Genomic DNA, 14,759 nt, shown 5'->3' on the forward strand with positions numbered 1-14,759 from the left:
TTACAGCTATGACCTTGTGTAAACCATAAACAAAAGCTTTGGATGTCCCAGGTTAGAAATGTTAAATAATGAAGATAGCAGAGCAATACACAATGGGCGGAAATTTCCACTATATAGAAGGCATGGTTAAAAGTGTCAGTTTTTTAAAGTATAAAAGTGTTTTTGCATTGTCTTGAAGTAATATGCCGTTCTGTTCCTCTGTGCAGAAAATAATTTAATCCAGTGTGTGCAAATCTGCATTAGAATTCACATCCCTATAGGCTTTGCAGTAAAGCAAAACATCAGATTTTTCTGCATCTACACGTGAGGTCACAGCTACCTCTTTTACATACTATTCATAGTTGCTTACACATACATATATCACACTGTAATAAGCAGTTTATAATAGAATCATTTTAGCCTTTAATATATATATATATTTTAAAGTGTTCAAAGACAATAAGTTTTTACAGCTTGTAAAGCGACCCATAAGGTTCTGTTCAAACAATGACAGCATTATAAAATCTTTGAATCACAGGATGGTTTGGATTGGAAGGGACCTTAAAGACAATCTAGTCCAACCCCCCTGCCACGGGCAGGGACATCTTTCAATAGATCAGGTTACTTAAAGCCCCCTCCGACCTGGCCTTGAACACTTCCAGTGATGGGACATACACAACTTCTCTGGGCAACCTGTTCCAGTGCCTCACCACCCTTACCAGCCCGTGCCATTGTTCAGAAAATTTGGAAATGGTGGTCTTTGGGCTGTCTCTTAAATAGCAACCTTATTCCAAGATCTTCCACACTTAGCAACTGAGCCTATCTAGACGACTAAAGGCCACCCAGTACTAACAGGGTTTTCGAGACACCATGAAAGGAGTCTGCCCCTACGACCTTTGTCAGCTAGAGGACATAGAGTGTTTCGAACATTTAAGTCAACATTTACAGCACAGTTTCTGAGCCAGTTTCCCATAGAAGTTGAGTGTACCATTTTAGACATGCCAGATGGCACAAAGAAAGCCTGTAACAGAATGAAGACACAACCTGGTGGCCAGGAGCAGAGCCAAGGGCAGGATGGCCCTTTCAGCACAAGTTTAGAGCTATGCCCTGCTGAAGTGACACCATGGGCATAGCCACAGGAAGCATAACAAAGCAGGAGTACTCACTGGACCATTAACACTCTGAAGAGACTATTGGATTTTGTCACCTCAAAGAAACTGGTCATGCTATGAAAGCAAAAGGCCATCACAAAAGCTTTAGAAAAGGTTTGCAATCAGCAAGACCATACATATTTAAAGGCAAAGCTGAAGCATGACTCACCCAAAAAGTTCCACCAGCACTGCTATCTATGTCAGCAGTTTGTAACATGCATCTAGAAGTTCAAAAGTTATAGTGCATTCGATGCCCAAATTAAGGCATCGGCCTGAATCATGGTAAAATAAGACAGCTTTCAAATGTTTTTAAAGGAAAAATAAATATTTTGAGGAGAAAAAAATTAATTCGGAGCACTTTGTAGCCAAAGTATCTTAAATTACAGTTCACTTATATTGACAAACTAAGACTCTCTTTAATTAATATAAATCTAACCATGCATATTCTAATATGACAATAAAAAAGAACTAATTTTGCATTGTCCTGTGAACAGTAAAGATAAATCTAAACTCATGATAAACACAATGACAAATACATTTCAATATTCTCAACAACTACACCTAAATTTCAGTGGGGGGAAAAAAAAAAAAAAAAAAAACAACAAGCATGGTATTAGCATCTCAAGCTCCTTATATTTTACACATTCAGAAAAAATAACAGCTTAAGTCAATCACGCTTGACTGCTATCCAGTTATTTATATGTGTAAATGAAGCTGGCGTCCGAGTGGGGAGATGAACTGGCAACTTGCCGCAGCCTTGGGTTACAATTTGTATATAAGGAGCGAACTGCAAGCACTCCGATTGCAGCCTGTGTGGATGAAGCATAGCAGAAGAGCTCAAACAGGAAATATTCTGCTTTAATTAATGATAAAGCAAGATAGAGATTTCTTCAATCGGCAGGTGAAGTTGCCCAGGACAGATCTGTGGAAGAACTCGGCCCTCCATGACCTGAAGCCTGGACTGCCAGTGGAGTTAGATACACAACAGTCTCCCTTGAGACAGGAAACCCTTGGTGCGGACTCTTCACCCATGCATTTGTAGTTTCACTGTCTGAACAGACCATCAAAAAACAAAGCAAAAATTCCCATGGTTGCCAGCAGTCTCAGAGACTCTGCAACATGCTGGACTCTACTATGGCCATGGTTACAAGAGAGGCATGGACCATAATGAAATGATAACTCAGATGGCTGGGAAAGGTCATTTCCAGTGATTCCACAGACCTTTAGAGATCATTTTGGGTGGGGGAGGAATGCTGGAGAAATGAGATTGCTCCTCCTCAGCACAAGTGTGTTGAACAGGATGAGAAAGATTTCCTCAGACCTGCCTTGAAATATTCAAATTAGCAGCTAATGTTCACATCTAGCATGAACAGAAGAAGAAATGAGTATTTTGGGGTGACTTCATGGATAGCATGCAAATCCATAAACCTCATACAAAGAGTAAGCCTTGCTTTTTAGGCTCTTTCCTAAGAAATTTCAAACAGACCATCTTAGAAATTAACTGATTTCCCTAACCACCTATTTATCAAATAATTGTATTACCATATACAGCATGAACAGCTCACAGCAGTAACTCCCATAACCAGTAGTGACTCCATCCTGCAGTTCCTACTAATTACCACCAACACATGGTGGGAATAGTCCAGTGGCCTGTTCTGGTGCTCAGAAGTACACAGTGAGTAGCTGTCCATTTTTGCAAGACATCTGCCATTTTGGAGGTGATGAAAACATTTACAATAGTAGCTTATGTATCACACTGTGATTATGTATTCCCCTCTACTCTTGATATTTCAAACAAAATTTCCTGTATGTTTTTCATAGCAAAACTACTTAACTCTGTTTTACTGATTTGTAAGCAGCATTTGTGTCCATGTAAAAATGACTTCTTAACATGTACTTGGGAATGGAAAGTCATCCCTGTGGCCTCTTCTTTCTCCAGAATTCACTCTCTAGTTGAAACATTGGCCAAGGCACAAATAAACAAACATTAGTAAATACGAGACTGGACTGCCATTGCCTCTCAACAGTAGAGCCTGCCAATACCAGATATGGATCCAGAGACGTTGCTGGTTTTGCCTCTTCCAGAATAACTTTTCCAAGGAGCTACACCCTTGTCTAGCTTGCTCAGATTCTGAAAATCACTGTTTATGACTGTGGCTATAATAGTTGACCTAACCAGAAGTGCCAGGAATCAAGCCACAGACTTTGGAAAGCAACAGGATCCATAAGCTACAGACTCCTTATTTTGAGAGTCTATGGTATGAGACTCCCAATCCTAAGCCCCATGAGATGGCTATGCCAGGATAATAGTTCAGATTCTGCAAAACACATCCATATAGTTAAGTCTTTCAACGTCTGGCATAGTTTTAAATGGACAACAAATCTGTTTGTCGGATAAAGTCTGAACTGCTAAATAAATAGTGATAAATTTCCTAATACTACTGGGCAGAGTGTTCCTGCAAGTACAACGTGTGTTTATCAGTTTCCCACTGAGCTAGCGTTGACTTTCAAATTTCCTTTAATCTTATTATAGTAAACATAGTACAGCTCTCTGGCAAACAAGAGTAACATTCTTCCTGTAATATCATATCCTTCTTTTAAAGAAACCTTAGAGATGTCCAGAAAAGAACTTAGGCTCAACTTGGAATGACACAATAAACTTGTTTCCAAAGAAACTTAAGTTTTATAAAATATTAGATTTTATACTGAAAAAAAAAACCAAGACTTTTTATAAAGAGAAGACGGGCAATTTCTGATAGGTACTGAAAATAGTGTTTGCATGTATCATACTTTTAAAGTCAGCTATTGAAACATCAACATAAAAATATTTTTCTAGTTAGAAGCAGGCTATCTGAGTTGAAGGATAGAGCAACTGGCATTTCGGATGTAGAATTCAGAAAATAGTGGACTGTAGCTTGTGAAGGAGCTTTTTCAGTGCTCCTTCAAGAAAAAGGAACATAAAGTGCAGACGACTTTAAATAAAAAAAGCGGATAAAGAAAATCAAATGAGATTTATTATGGTACAATTTGTATTTAAAGCTTCTCTTCATTTGGGAGGAATTTATGGTAGACAAAGGTGGGATTTGTCTCACAGTTAAAAAAAAAAAAAAAGTTAACCTAGATTGAGCTGTTGAATAACTTCATGTAAGTGACTGAAAGGATTTTGGGAGCCTGAAAGAAAGACAGTTTCATACAACAGAAACTAGCTCCATTTCCTGCTGTGTACATTTGCCTTGCTTCAGAGTTCCTACAGAAAAAGAGTCATTACATATAACAAAAATAGCACACAGTGCTATTTTCACATATCTTCTGTGATTTTTTACTCAAAAATCACAGATAAACTTACCTAATAACCAGTTTATGTGACATCTGAATCTTCAGATACCCTTAAAAAGTCACAAGTTCTGGGCTACGACTTTACTTAAGGCTTCAGTAAGGAATGGAAATATTAAAAAGGAAGATCAACAATCATTCCCTGCCTACAAAGAATCCAAGGTGCTTATCATTTGTTTCGATTTGTAAGTACACACTCTTAAGAATATCTCAGCAAAAGTTGTTCTCACTGAAGGATCAGGCAACGTTTCCATGGGCTTCATTAATGAAGAATATAGACCAAAGTCAACAAACATGTTTAGTATAAAGCCATTATGTGTAGTAATCTGAAAGGTGTCAGCCAGAGAACAAATTAAATCGAAATACGAGTGATAGCCATCTCTTTTCATTAGTAGACTTTACTGGATGTATCCATGAAGTCATGCAACACGTTCACATATTCCTCATCTTCTTTGCCTGTCAACCTCCTCTCATTCCTTGCAAAGGCCTCTGAGCTCCAAATTATGTTGATGGAACAGGAACTGACAAACAATAGGTGGATCATAACAAAAAACATGCCTAGAGCAAGGATGTCTGACATCTGAGAGCTGGGATGTTTTCATTTTGGATAGAAGCTCTGACCCGCTATTTACACCCCTATCCCAAGCTCTCCCACATATTTTTAAATGACAACTTTCCAGATGTTATCTGTATGGAGACTGGCCAGATTTGTGGGCAGGATCCCGCTTAACTCTAAGCCAAACTAGTGTTTTGGCCTCACTGGAAATGAGATTAGGTCTGAGATTCGCACCAGGAAAAAACCTGCAGTATCATGCCAGAAATGGTCATGCAGAATTTTTACAATGCTGTTTATTTTTTTGTTAGCACTACTGTAGAATATCAGGCTATTTATCATTATCATAATAGCACTTAAGCAGAGTAATAGGATAGACTAGACATGTCTGGAATCCACAGCAAAACGGCATGCAAATGAAGGAGGGCAGCTCATTGACTTGTAGCACCAGCTCAATACAGTTTTCCAATTCTAGCAAGTGTTTGTACAAGACGAGGTCAACAACGCATTCTGCATGAGCTGTTCAAATGCTGTTTCCAAGTTTTAAGAGAAGCTAAAAATTCGGGAAATTTTTAAGATTTATTGCTGTTAAATCCACAGTCTGATGTTGTATTTGTGCATTGCCCATCACACTCAATAAAAACTGGTTCCAAAATGAAATCTGGAGGGTAAATAATATATTTTCCTTTCTTAGTGTACTTTACTTCTCCTACTTCCTTAACACAAAATAAGCAGAAATTAAATCTTCACGAGATTTTTTTGTATTTTAATGTATCACAGTTTTAATTTCCTCTGAGTTTCATTACGAATTATGGTTTCTTAAAATTCTCACTTCCTAAACAATAATGACTTTAAAACTGTCTGAGAGATGAATTTACCTTTTCCTTTCCGTAAAGAAGCTTGTAGTAAATACAGTAGCATGCATATTTCTATATACAACATACATTTACAGTATAACTAATGCTATATGGCAGTGTAGCCTCTACAAAAAACTGACCTTAGTAAATCCCCCTTAGTTTTATGACTAATCTAAAATATGCTGCTGTAACTCTTATACTATGTAGACAGCAATCACAAAACAAAAAATATACAAAATCCCATAGATAAACATGGCTATGCCCAGAAGAAATAGAAGAATGTGAAAAGCAGATCCTCTAAAATGACTTTTTGACAAAAACAGGTTACAAATGAAGTTGCCATGATTATATCACGCTGGATATTGAAAGACAGATTGCCCTCTATTTTAACATCCTGGAGCAAGACTGATTCTTATGGTCTGTTACCCTTTCTAAAACAGACTTCAAAAATCTTCTTCAAAAACTGGTAGTGAAAGACTTAATGCACTGAGAACAAGAAATAGCATGGTTTCAAGTGATGTATCTATAATCTACACAACTCATGTTAAAATCTACACTTCATCCCACAGAGAAACTATACATTGGAATAAGGTTTGGAGTAGACAACCTCTAGCAATAGAAATACAGCCATCTGGGAACAAAAAGCTTTCTTGTTTTTCAATTCCTATTGTTTCAAGTAGCACAACATTTTCTGTGATATAAAAGTAATCTTAGAGTAGTCACAGTGATCCAGAACAAGGAGGAGCTTTGTATCATTCATGCTATACACACACAACCCCATGATTTCTATCATGATCCCCGTGAAAATGCGTGTAAAACTGAAGTGTTGGTAAGAAGCCCAATTTTTGAAGCAGTGACAACCATCTTCTGTTACTGAGTAAGAAGGATTTGATCCTTAAGTGCTCCAATAACGTATTCTCTAGTTAAAAATGCTTTCACACAACAGATAATGGTTTATAATTAACAAAATCGTCCTTCTATTTAAAATAATTTTCACAAAAGGAGCAAACTAAAGAAAAAAAAGAAAGTGCAAAAAGTCAGCCAAATCACCAAACAACACAGAACTGAAAAGTTCTCAGCTTTAGAGCAGAAACTGTAGGGAGAAAAAAAAAAAAAAAAAGTTTCAGCGTTTTTTAAACAGAAGCTTTCAGTTTTAAGTGGATGCTTCTAAACATCTCCCTGGACACCGCACATGCCCACCTGCTTGTGGCAACTGGACGCCAAGGACAGAGGATGTTTCCCATCACGTGCCAGGACCCGCAACTGCCACCACATGTGGCACCTTCCTTCCCCACCGCCATACTTCTGGTGCCCTATGGGAAATGTCGTCAGCCGAGGTGCTGCACCCACAACACACAGCAGGGCATTTCTAAATGACAGCTTTTAAGTTTCAAGCCAACACTTCTCACCACTCCCAAACACAATGAGGAACATAAGCACAGCTTTGTAAGCCTCTATACGCAGGAGGGCTACAGCCAGCGACAGGCAAACAACCGTGAAGAAGCACCAGCAGTCCTTTCCTAAATGCAACTGCTGGGTTAACATTCACCAGGCGAGCACAAGGCTGCATTATCCAAAGTTGCCACTCAAAAAGTTGTCTGCTACCACACGCCAGACTATTAAAAAACCCCCAAACATTAGCCATCTTCTTTTAGAACCGGAGGGATCTCAGCGTGCCTATACACAAGCAGGGCAGCCACGGTCTGTTGCAGGGCTGTGCTTCTCCTCCTCTGAGAAGGAGCTTCTCAGTAAGACACGCGCAGGCAATGCTGCGAGGAGCAGGGACCAGCTCACGCCCCTGGGAAAGAGGGTCAGTATCGGCTTCGGACCACACCGTGCACCAGCACCAGTCTGCTGCAAATGGGCCGGGTCTGTCAGCAGCCAGCACAGCCCAACGGGAACAGGCATCCAGAGCAAAACAGCTAAGCGCGGAAGACTTTCTATCAAAACTATCTGCGTTTTATAGGGTTTATTTCAGGCTAGCTCTGGTCCGGTCCCACGGACTGAATTTCCGGCAATGACTCAAGCACATCTTCTCATTTAGATTCATCTTAAAGGAATCCAGCTGGCCCACCATGAGGTATATGGAGATGGACAGTAAGTGGGAACAACTGGAAGACTGGCGTCAAAAGTATACTCCTGACATGAACCACAACACTAATATAAATGCACAGCCACACCCACAGGCATCTGTGAGAGTGACCTTATTGTGCAGCTCTTGAAGAGCCTCTTTGGCTGTCAGTGAATCTGCACAGTGACTTGGACTGCTCACCAAAATAATTTTAACTCAAGCGTCCGAAACTGGTGAATTCCACTTCGGAATTGGTAAATTGGAATTCCGAAGTGGAATTCACCAGTTTCAGATGCTTGAGTTAGAATTATTTCAAAGTGAATTTAGTAGTAGTGTGTGTAGGACTATGAAACTGAGCAGTTGGAATTTACTGGTTACCAAATTTATCAAGCAAAACCACAGAAGGACTAAATTATTTATTACAGAAGAGGATGATCTGGATCTACTTGATTTACATTTTCATAAGCATTGACAAATGGTCAATGAAATCAAGCATTTTCCAAAGGACAGAATTTATCGATATACTTCAGTTGACAATTCAGATATTAATTTTTACCTTTGCCTGATACTAAGAAACAAAAAACTCCTAAGTTTTATTCTTCAGCTTCTCATACCTTTGTTCTTTACTACATTGAAAGTCATGTTTCATGACAGCACAGTCTATTTGCAAGATAGATAAAAAGCAAATAGGTCAGCTAAACTAATCAGCTCGAAATCTAGGGTTAAATGGCATTTATTTTTGTGGCACCCTTTTGGAGGTCTTACTGATGCTTTTTCTTTCACTTACTTATCGTGCTGCCGTGGCAGGCTGAGCAAACCTCGTTGCTACCAGATGTACCTCCTCCCCGTGCACAAGAGCTCTGCACGAACAGTGGGCTGCAAGAGAGGCGAGAAGGCAAAATTCTACCTGCTAGGTTTCTCACTCCCCCTACAACAGAGATTTCGCAAACTGGTCCGCTCTCTTTGGCTGCACGGTAATCACGCACAAATGTTTAGAATTTAGGACTTCACTGCACGTCTTGGATGATGGCAGATCATGAGGACCATGCAACAAAGTGAGAGAGAGAGGTCCCTGGCCCAGAGCCTGAATACTGAGACAGAGCCTTTCTGTGCTGGCTCTCAGTAATAAGCAGATTGCTGTTGCTGACTTCTATTCAATTATTTTCTCAGGACGTTGCTTTAAAATCTTAGGGTATTATTATTCTCCTTTAACTTTTGGAAGGAAGTGAGGAAAGGCCAGCCTGAGAACTAAGCACCAAGTTTAGCAAGCAAAGCATCTGCATTAAAATATATCAGGCATTCTCAGCGAATATTTCAGGAGGTGTGTAGTTCTGGGAGTTCAAGCAACAAACTAATCCCCTAAGGGAAGACAGTATCTGTGTTGTATTGGCACCAGTGGGAAGACAAGACTCTGACGTGATGCTGATTTCTGCCTGGTTGAACAAGAAATAGCCTTGAAGCTGCCCAATAACCAGCTTGCTGATTGGGGCTATGTGCAGGCATTGCTTGGTCTTGCACCTGCTGCCTGGTGATTCTGGGGAGGACTGTGGGATTCTTCACCTGAGGGAATCTCTGTCATGGTCATTTGTCAGGCTGAGCCTCACCTGACTCTAATCGGGCTTTCATTCAGTTTACTCCTCCTCTTTCAGAGAAAAAAAGAGGTTCAACTTCTCATGAGCTGATAATTTTGTCCTCAAAAATCCACCAAAAGTTATATAACCACTTTCACAATAGCGTGCTAAAAATAAGAGTTGTTCAGCCAAATGCCACTGCAATTTTTTATAAGACCTGTGACTCCAATTCTGCAAGACCTGTGAAAGTGCAAATATTTCCTTAGCCTTAGCAGAAAGTCAGGCAGGAACTCCTTGTGAGACAGACATGGGTTTGTATTATTATAATCCTCATTCACAAGGGGAAAAAAAAAAAAAAAACAAAAACCAAAACACTATGTATATACATATATCTATCTATATGTATTTCCAACTCATGACTTAAAGTAATGCTATTCGCTCTTGGAGCTGATCCCTTGTAGGGTTTCATAATCACAAACCATCATTAACCCAAAGCAAAGAAAGAAAGGTACAAAGGGGCATAGGTTTCAAGCGTGAGAGGATTTTTTTCCTCCGTTTTCTTTTTTGTACTGTTTTGTTTTGGTTTTTTGTTTTTTTGTTTTTTTTTTTTACTTGTGAGGGATGGTGGAGATGCGATGCACGACGCTCCAAACCCGAGGGGCTTTGGCCGTGCAGGTAACTTCCGAGAGCGCTCGGAGCAAAAGCGCCCAGACCCAGACGCTGCCGGCTGCGGGGAACCGCGCCGTGCCGCTGGAAACGCCCCACGGGCGGGCAGCGCGGCCACGGGACGCCCCGCTCCCCGCGGGGACACCCAACCCGCCGCCGCCGGGATCCCCGCGGGGGGGGGGGGGGGGTGGAACGGGCGGGCAGGGGGGCAGCGGCGACGGGTGCGCTGCGGCGGGGCCGCCGGGGCTGGTGCCGGGGCTGGTGCCGGGGCTGGTGCCGGGGCTGCCGCCGGGGCTGCCGCCGGGGCTGCCGCCGGGGCTGCCGCCGGGGCTGCCGCCGGGGCTGCTCGGCGTTGCGGCGGGCAGAGAGACGCTACGGGGCGGCCTCGCGCTGTCACCGCCACCGCGCCCGCGGGCCCTGCGCGCCGCCCCGCTGCCCCGCGAAGGGGCGATAGGCGTAAGCGGGCAGGCGAGGAGGAGGAAGGGAGCAAGCCGGCCGCGAGAGAAGCGGTGGCGGATCGGGGAAGGAGGAGGGGGGGGGGGGACGACGACGACGACGACGACACGACACGACACGACACGACACGACACGCACCCGTCGGGCACCCCCCGGCCGGCCCATACCTGCACGGAGGCGGGGAGGGGTCCGCAGCGCGCTCCGTCCTGCCAGCTATAGGTCCCAGGGGGTGATGAAGCGGGGTGGCGGCCGTCGCCCGGTGGCGGTGGTGCGAAGCCCCGGCGGGTCGCAGATGCCCATAGGCGCTCCGTGGGAGCGGAGGGGGGGGGGGGATGAGGAGCGGGGGGGGGGGGGGTGTGGGCAGAGCGAAGCGGCCGGGCCGGGTCCCGGCGGCGGAGGGGAGCTGGGCACTGGCTCCGCGCAGCCCCGGCCCGGGGAGAGGCTGCGGCCCCGGCTCGCGATTGGCTCCGGGGCCGCGCAGCTCCCGCCAGCCGGGCCCCCGCCGCCTCCCCTCGCCTCCCCCCCGCCGCCTCCCCGCTCCTCCCTGCCCGCCGCCGGCCCCGCAGCCCGGGGGGCAGCTCTCGCCCCCCTTCCTTTTGCTCAGCGCACACCCCCACACCCCCCGCCTTTTCCCCGGCGCGACGTCCAATCCCCAGCTTTTTGTTCACGCAGGGACATTCTCGCCCTGGGTCTGGCGAAACGCGCTCCTGCCCTTCGCATCTTCCTCCTTCGGCTGCAGGACCTGCAACTTTAAGCGTTCGTGACACTTTGTGCCACGCTCGGTATTCAGACATGTTTGCTCTCTGAACGTTTTAGAAAAATATCCCTAGCTGGTAAAATCAAAAGCATGCAACGCCTGATCACCTGAGGGCTAAATCCGAGGGAGGACAAAACATTCTTTGCCCGAGTTCAGTTTGCTTTTCTTACACTGTTTGGGTTCCTAGCCCCGTCTTGGATAACTACACGTCAAATCAAGTCATGCACAGATAATGAAATTGGGATGCTGAGCCTACTCTTCCTCAGCCTAGGGTTATTCAAGCACCGCGGCTGTGACTGTCATTCCTTGGTGCATCTTGGATGTTGGTGTTCTTCTTGCTCAGGATGACTTAAGCGGAGAAGGATTCTCCCTCCTGCAGACACATTGTAGTCTTAAGTCAAATCTTAGACCTGTCTTCTGGGCAAAACGGCAATCCTTTGGTTCAGTATGACCCTCTGTTTAAACAAGAATACAGTTGAGCCAGATAAATGGGCCCTTTGGGTTTTTCTCAGCGCAGGAAGATGTCGTAATATTTCCAGTAAACATGTTGGCAAAATTGCTTATTAAAATTAGGGAGAACAAAATGATCAGTTATAACAGATGCACTCTTAATTAATGCAATGACCTGCATCTAACTGATGCTGTTGAATTAGGTGGCATCTATGCCTGTTGGTACATCAGGTGCCGTAAATTCAACACTTACTCAAATTTAGCTGTCTGTAGCATTTGAAACAGAGTAATGGAGTTGCAGAGATACCTTTGCATGACAGCAGCATGTATATTTTTTTTTATTGATTTTTTTTTTCCTCCCACAAAATTGTATGCTATTTTTCATTCTCAAGAAAGCATGCATACTTTTGTCTCTTTGGGGCATACAGAACTAGTTAAAAAAATGCATTGGGGTTTGGTTTTTTGTTTTTTTTTTTTTTTTTTTGTTCAGGCAAAAGTCAGAAAAATAAAAATAGAAATATTGAGAAATATATAAAACCAGACATATTTAGAAATATCCATACTTGAGAGTATAATCCATCCCTCATTTTAAAAGATTTATTATCAAAAACATCCCTCAGTGAATTCAGTGGAGCTACACCTTTGGAACACCAGAGTAACTACAGAAATCCTGTTTCTTTTTCACTCTATGTTTTTCCTTCACACACTCCCTAGTTATTTTTCCCTGGGAGAAATGAAATTACTAATTCAGAGATCAAGCTACATTTCTAGCCACGGCCCAACAGGCACAGCAGCCCCTGCACCTCCCTAACCCCCCGGCACTTCCACAGCAGGCATGTTTCTATATCCGCACGCTGCCCATCCAGCTGACTGGCTGCTTGTCTTTCAGTATTTCCCAAGTCAGAAGGTGGTGCCTTCCTTTCAGCCTGACTCTTCCTTAGGAACAACGCTTGGTCTTGAATCATGCCCCGTTTTCAAGCCCTTTTTTCAGCCTCCCATTTTCGTCCCCTGACGGATGGACGGACAGACGGATGGCTGTGTTGGGGCAGGCGTAGGACCCTCCAGCCGAGCCGCTGCTGCAGCAAACACCATGGCAGGCTGTTCCCTTAGGCCTCCTTCTAGCTACTAGTTTTCAGCCGTATTATCTTATCTCTACACAAATTTTTTTCTCCTGATTTGTGTTATTTTGGAGAAAAGCTCTGAACTCGCTACAGAAGTTTTCCTGTAGTAAATTCTTGGTGCTCTTCCTTATAACCCAAGAACTTTCTACAGTACAGATGACTTGGGGATTCATAAAATTTTGTACTTTCCAGAGTTGCTACTTCCCATTAGCCATTCTCAACATGGTGTTTGTTTCCTTCTGTGTTAGTTTGGATTCCTTTACAGCACTGATTAGGTTTCCTTCTAGTCTTGTTCAATTTAATAGCTTTTAACCTGTCCGTTTTATTTATGTCTGCTTAAGTGCTTATTTAATCTTTTCCCTTATAACTATAATGACCTTCCACAGGTTACTATAATCCTAGAAGGTATGTGGGGAATTTAAAGATTTAAAAGTCATTTAGCTTCATAAATAATTTTAATTTTCTCATTACTTGCCTTATTTTTAAAACAGGAATGTTACATTTTCTATTTTGTTTTTTTTTTTTCAACACAATGTTTGTTTTCCACACCTATTCCTTCCACATATCTAGTTGTAAGGCTAACTGAGACATTTTGGATTCAAAGCATCTTTTTTTTTTTTTTTTTTCTTTACAGCTTGTTTAACGAGAATCACAAAGTGTGTTGGTCTGACATAGAAGATACATAGCATTTTATTCTCTGTTCTGGTCTTCAACCAGAATTTTATGCCATTAAAAATACTTTAGTGAGGTGTGCGGGTTTGGGTTTGATTTTTAAAACTGCAGTGATTGTATGCTGAAGACAGCGGTTACCTAGAAATATCAGAATAAAGCACATTAGTATTGATATTACTGCATCTTTCCTCCAGTGTGAGTGCCTGACTTCTATTGCATGCTGTACTTAGACTAACCTTTTAACGGCCCCTGGCAATTACAGAGCCCATAATTCAGCAAGCTGTTGAAGCATATACCTACTTTTAATCTACAGATTTCATGACTACAATCTACTTCTGATGTGGCCACACTTCAGGAATGACTGTAATCTGCGTCTTTTGTCTCATGCTGAGACGAAACACAAACAACTGGTGCCCATCTCCTTCACAGCAAGGACCGTATCTTTGTCACCGCCGTCGCAGAAAGCCTGTTCTGCTTTGCAGCCCTGAAGGCAGAGCTTGTCTTGCTCTGAGAGCACATCTGGCAGGAGCGCCTGGAGAGCGCGAAGGGCTGTAGCGCAGCCCCAGAGCCAAAGGAGGCCTGAGAGATGGTACAGTCCATCACATACCCCAGCCTCACTCCTGTCCCGAGCCATGACTCACACAGCTTTATAAGATGGAAAAGAAGAAACCTGAGAGATACGGTGATTCCGTTGCACGAATTTTCCCTGCCTGTAAATTGACATATCTATACTGAATGAACAAGCTGACCGTTTGCTCAGGTTTGACACGTACCCTCCTCTCTCAGGCCCCGACCAAGCAGAGCTTGCTCTGTGGCCAGGAGCTGGGCTCAATACTCAGCTTGCACCCCCTTTGGTTCTGAGCGGTTCCTGCCTCGTGACTAACCTGCCTTATCTCCTTCTAGTCCTAACTCATCTTCATCCAAGACTTTTAGTACAAGCTCTTTGATTTCCTGACCTTGCTCTTGATTTGCTCTTTGGCTTGGGGTAGCCTTGATTTCTCTGTTTTCCTGAACATACTCTCCATCTGAAGCCTCGGGCTGGTCAGTCCGTGCTGACTGATTCTTGGCCTTGAGTTTCCTCAGCCTCAGTGGCTGGACCCACCCCAGCTGTAGTCACTTCAC

The 14,759-nt window shown here is 43.2% G+C and overlaps 1 protein-coding gene across 4 annotated transcripts in view; it reads right to left on the reverse strand.

Moving 5' to 3' along the window:
* Positions 1-10,907, reverse strand: part of GREM2 (gremlin 2, DAN family BMP antagonist) — a 39,192-nt gene extending 28,285 nt beyond the window's left edge. The window contains exons 1-2 of one of the 4 annotated variants that reach the window (XM_042796226.1): positions 10,805-10,879; positions 8,732-8,820 (exon numbers count right to left, since the gene is read on the reverse strand). The gene's annotated coding sequence lies outside the window, so the exon portion shown is untranslated. Of the gene's footprint in view, positions 1-7,073; positions 7,098-8,731; positions 8,821-10,775 lie in introns of those variants that run through there. The other 3 variants (XM_042796225.1, XM_042796227.1, XM_033009671.2) reach the window with 3 other exon arrangements.
* Positions 10,908-14,759: the final 3,852 nt, after the last annotated feature.

The sequence above is a fragment of the Tyto alba genome, unplaced genomic scaffold (genome assembly GCF_018691265.1).
Source record: "Tyto alba isolate M040663 unplaced genomic scaffold, T.alba_DEE_v4.0 Super-Scaffold_22, whole genome shotgun sequence".
Taxonomy (NCBI): Eukaryota; Metazoa; Chordata; class Aves; order Strigiformes; family Tytonidae; genus Tyto; species Tyto alba.